The following is a 6,000-nucleotide window of genomic DNA, read 5'->3' as shown; positions in this document are numbered from 1 at the left end:
CTTCCTTGACACTTTCAGCTGGGTGACATGGTCCTCAAAGAAAATATGAAAGTCCAAGCCAATCGAGAAAAGAAAGGCAAGTTTGAACCTACATGGCTTGGTCCTTATGTTGTCACTACCTCCTTTGGCTCCAGAGCCTATTAGCTATCTACAATAGAAGGAGAACTCTTGAATGATCCTACTAACATCATTCATCTCAAGAGGTTCTATGCTTGAAGATCCTTGGTATACCCAGCTTTTGAAAAATACAAAAAAAGTAGTAAAGAGAAATAAGCGTCCAATGGTGAAAACTTGGAAATTCAAGCGCCTTGGATAGGTACCTTGGTGAAAACCTGGTAATTTAGGTGCCTTGTGTACTAAGACTAATCCATTATCTATCACTATCCTATCCCTAATCCATCCACTCACCATCCCATAAAACACCTACTTGTTCCCTTGGTGTTCCAACCAAATATCCAACATCTAATGAAACTTGTAAATACCTCTTGTACATCTTGTAAATCTTGTACCTCAACTTGTAAATCTTATACCAAAGCTTGTATCATGCCTTGTAAATCTTGTACCATCCCTTGTATCATAGCTTGTATATCCAAATCTTGTCCAAAACTTATACCATATTCCAGCTTCTAAATAATCTTGTATCCTAGTTTGTATCCTATCACATGCACAAAACAAATCTCATTTTCCTTAAGCTTTTCACAAAACCATCAAATTATCCAACTATCCATCCAACACACTCTAAAAAATTTTCCATCTCACAAAACCCAAACATGAACAACCTTGTACATTTGTAACATATCTTGGTCTGTCAACTTGTACATCCTCTTTAGCTTAGTACCATTTGTATCTATCCAACTTTCGTGTTAGTTCATCCTTGATCAGCATCTTGCACACATCGCACAACCCTTGGTTAGCTATTCCAATGCATCCTTTAGCTAGATCTCCTGTCACCAAAGTGTTATCCTTCTTAGTTCAGCTTGCCAAATGTATCACTCATCCAGATCCATCAGATTAGGTGCTCTCTAAAAGATCCTTGTAGGATATAGCTTTCCTCATGTCTAATCTTCGTCTGTTAGTACCTCATCCTACCCATCTCGTTGGAAAATGGTTCTCTTTTGGATTTTTGCTTTCTTTTGATTTGGAATCTTCCTTTTGGGTCTTGAAGTATCTTTTCCAAGCAATCTTTTTGTTCCCTCCTCAAGGTTTCCATGATCTTCCATATCATGGTATAGTGCGAATGGGGCAATCCGAGCGTAAGGTTTTGATCAGGTCTTTTGTTTGTTTCTCTTTTTTTCTTGTGGGTTACCTAGTGTCAGTTCCATGCTACTTCCTCTAGGATTCATGTGTGCTACTGGGGCAATCTTTGCGTGTTTCTTTTGAGTCAATTCCGTTAGTACTCTAGATAGTTGGTGAAAATGCCTTGATGTTCTTGGTAACCTTGGCAATTAATCAACAGTCCTATAGCAAATCTAGTGCTCAACTACATGGTGGTACTTCTCTTTGAAGTATCCCCTCGCTCAAAAAGATTTAATGGAATCCCTTCATCTCCATTATTCCCCATCCATATCTAGCATCTGTCTCTCCTACCCCAGCTTATGCATCGATATCTCTTTGAATCAATCATCACTCTTAGCTTTAGGGATCCACAATCCTAGTCTTAGAATCCACCAATCAAATCAATCCACCAAGCCTCATCTTTCGAGATCCACAATCCTAGTCCTAGGGATCTTTGAAACCCATCTCTCGCCAAGCTAGCTCTTTGAAATCCTATTGCATCATCTTTATCATCCCATCATCCATCTCTCTATCCTAAATTCCTTTTTATAGTTCTCTGCTCCTTCATCCTCGCCCCAATCCTGAAAGTCTTAAGCTTATTTACTCTTGTGCCTCTAATTTTCCCCTTTATCATTCTTCCATAGTGAGAGTTTGAGCTAACTAAACCTCTTCTCTTAAGCCACTCTTCATCCTCCCACCCGCCAAGATTCTTGTACTTTTCAAGAAGCCATCGAGCCTTGCTTTCTCTCCCTACCACCTTCTTGAGGGGGCATCTCAAAATCCATTCTCTCCTCTTCTGCTCTAGCCTTGGGCATCTTATTTTCTTATCTTTGATGCTATGCCACTTGCGGCATCACATCAAAGAGGGGAAAAATGTAGACACATAAAAATCCTTTAGAAAATAAAATATTATTATTTTTTGAAAAAAGTCCCTGATGACATCATCATTTATTAATTAATTAATTTTTCATGCCATTAAATCCCTTTATCTTAATTAAAAATATTTTATTAAGGAATCCCTCCCAAAAATGTTTAAATCTTATTTAAACATTATTTCTTTATTTATTAATTATTTAATTAATAAATTGACCAAAAATCACAAAATAAATAAATAATTTATTTTTTGCCCAAAACTTGGCCAATTTCCTTAAGACCACTAACCTCTTCCAAAATCTTCTAATCCTTCTTTAATTTTGATTAAAGGCTAATCTCATCATTTCCTATCCCTAATCCCAACTCAAAATATTTAATTAAGATTAAATATTAATCCTCATGTTTATTAAAAATATTTTAATAAATATCTCCTCCTTCACCCACCCTGATTTATTGCCATCCACTTGCCTATCCCTAAGCTAATCCTAAACCATCCTAATCCATCATCTAATCATTTGCACAATCCTAAGCAAGCTTAAAACCTTCCTAATCCAACCCAAGTCGAAATTCCTCACTCTCCAACATAAATGACCCTCAAATATCTCTTACACTCTCCTTCAATGCTCTTACAAAGCACTTATGAAGGGTCTTTATGAAGATATTATCCCTTGACCCTCCTTTGTTGACTCATCCTTGCCCTTTCCTCCATCCTCTCACCCTGTGACATGTGTCACTCCCTGATTGGCTGTAAGGAAGCACAATCCATGTGCTCTCCTCTCATTCAATTTGAGCCCTCCATAAGCTTTTGCCTTTCCTTCCATCTTATCCCTCCATCCCTCAAGCCTCTTGCCTATAAATTGGATCCTTCCCCTTTGCAAAAACAACACAATCTATAAAGTAAATCCATAATGCCATTTTGAGAAGCCATTTTTACATCAAATCCATTCACCAAAATCTATCAAAAATCCTCCATTGAAGCCCATTTGAGCATTTGAGCATATATACATAATCAAGCCATCTTAGCTATTAGACACACCTGTACATCAAGTGATCATCCTCATTGAGAGAGTCTATCCATGGCTCATATTCTCATTTGAGGACTTCACTTTGTCTCTCATGAAGTTATGTTAAATTAGTATGCAAATGCTTTTTGATTGTTTTAATTTAGTGTTTCTAACATACTAAAGTTAATGTGATGCGAACTTGAGAGCCAACTACGTGATGACAAGTGGTAGTCAGGTAGTGGTATAGAATGACTTAGCAATGATGTGGAGTTATGAACCAACCATAAGGTGCCATGTGGCATAGATTTTGAGGTAGGCTGTAACATGGCAAGCAGATCTCAATGATGCACCAGATCGTGCCATATGGCAGATCTGATGGATGTTGCTATGTCGCTAAGACAAAGTTGTATGTCAATTAACATAGCAACATAGTGACCATGACGTGGCATCTAGGTGGCATGCTAATGTGGCAGTGACAAGGATGAATCACATGATGCCATGTGGCACCAGCTATGCAGGTTAGAACTAATCACATCTTGGCATGTGTCAAGGTTAGTCAAACTAGGTTTGACCCAAATTGAAAAGGCAGGAGAAATTCAAAGGTTTCAAATAAAAAATTATTTTTATTTTTCTCAAAAGTTTCACTTGTAGAGCCAAAATTTTTGAATAAAATTTGATTTATAATATAGTTCAAACTATATGAAAAGGTTAAATTTTTGCAATAATGCTATAGAAGTCATCAATAGAAGCCCAATTTTCAAATGGGCACAACAGAGGCAATTTTTGCTGAAAATAGGCACTCCAATATACCATTGGAATTGAAATGATCTTTATTTTCCAACTCTAAGGTTGGTTTTTGCACAGGTGCTCATGGGTTCATGATATAAGCCAATTTGTGATTCTCGAGACATTCTAAGCAGAATGTGCAAAATTTGTCAAGGAGCATAAAATTTGGTCATGAGGTAGATGTAAAGGCTTGTTGAAGTCTGAATGTGGAGAAAATTGACTTTAAACAGTTTTCTTGCATTTTGGAGGTCATATTGAACTAATTTTTTACTTTTTCCTTGAATTAAAATTTGGCATCAAAATCAATTATGATTCTCATCAGATATTTGAGATACTTTGTGCTTTTTGAAGCCAAATGATGAAGATTTGATTTTTAGTTATAGAGAGGAGGTAGAGAGAAGGTTTTTTAACTTCTTGGGAAAGAATTCTGAGTGGACACATGTCAGTGGCATAACAGATCTAAGAATTCACTTCTTGCTATATCTTTCCTTCTTTCATTCATTGTAAGGGTTGGAAAATATTTGAAAGTTTCTCTGGAATGAAGACATTTAGTAGAACTGGCCCTAGAATTGATGAAGTTTGAATTGAAGATCTGGGATGTGCTTGTTCCAGACCATGAAGCTTTTTTTTTTTCTATGACACCCCTTTCCCATCCCATCAGTTTCTCATTCCCACCATTTTCTCTCTTGTATGAAAACATTTGTTCATTGTACAATCTGGTTTATTAGGTTATTTATGAGTTAATTTCATGCATTTTTATGTATTATTTCAAGGAAATTAATACAAAGAACAATAAATGTTGACTTTTAGTTTAAATCTTGTCTCCTTTCTCAGTGAGCTATGATGTTTTATGATCTTTGAACAAAGAGCCTAGATCATAGTTGTAGTCCCTTAAGGCTATATGGTGCTTCATTATTGCTTGTAATTCAAGGAATTATGAAAATGTTTCAAAGAAATCAACAAGGTTGTAGGTTTATTGAGGAGGATATTAGGTAAGAATGAGATTTAGATCAAACATTGATATCCAATTTTCAAGGCAAATGGATAGATCTGGAGTCTTGGCATAAGATGTCTTCTAGATATCCAAAATGCATGAGGGAAATTTGTGAATTGCCCAATGGATGAGGCACTTATTTGTTATAGGATCATAAGCTTGTTGTTCATACCTAGTTTTCATCCACTTTCCCCACCCACATAAATTCAAATCAAATTCAAATTATCTTTATATTTTATGTTGAAGAGCTAGGACAGTCTAACCCTCACTCAGCTTGTGCATTTCATAGAGTTGTAATTTGTTATTCAACTTCTTTGTCACTGCATAAGTCATTAGGAGAAATAAGAGTTAAATCTACTTTGATAGATTTAGGAGTATGTGTTTGCACTGGTACCATATTGATTGAATCTAAGGTCCACCCGCGTAGGTTTTGCAGAGTCTAAAGTGAAGAAGGGTCTAGCCTTATAGTTGGCTCGGTGTCTAAAATAGTATGTTGAAGATGGGAATTAGCTGCCCCTAGATATACCATATTCTCATTGAGGTAATTTAAAACCTATAACATTTTAGAACACCAACAGTTCCTACATCTCCTCCTCAAGCTACTCGGCTAGCTATTGCTCCTCCATGCAGGGTCTTTTCCACCAACCTTGATCTACACCACTACCACCTACACCCAGATCACTCCCAATCTACTAAGAGGGAATCTACATTTTTCTACCTTAGTGTCTAACCTACTATGGTCCCTACTCTAGTGCTTATATTGGTCCCTATGGTGATTTTTTGTGGTGGTACCTGCTGGGCTACCTATGGTCCATGAGCTGCCATCCCTACTGGATCTATAAATCATGGGAAAGGATGGCTAGCAAAATATTCTTGATAGGTAGGTGTCATCCTGGCATTTGCTACTTTCAGAAAGTAATCCCACTGTGTCACAACCAAGTTGTGCACATCGATCATAGATCTCCCTAGATCCAACCTTGGCAACCATCCATGACTCAAGTCTCTAGCCAACCATGCATACAAGTAGTGCTCCTATGATATATCCTATGGCTTCCCATATTGATGCTA

The sequence above is a fragment of the Cupressus sempervirens genome, chromosome 2 (assembly GCF_028749045.1).
Source record: "Cupressus sempervirens isolate cs-2001-9-10 chromosome 2, ASM2874904v1, whole genome shotgun sequence".
Taxonomy (NCBI): Eukaryota; Viridiplantae; Streptophyta; class Pinopsida; order Cupressales; family Cupressaceae; genus Cupressus; species Cupressus sempervirens.
Note: the sequence above shows the minus strand (reverse complement) of the source record.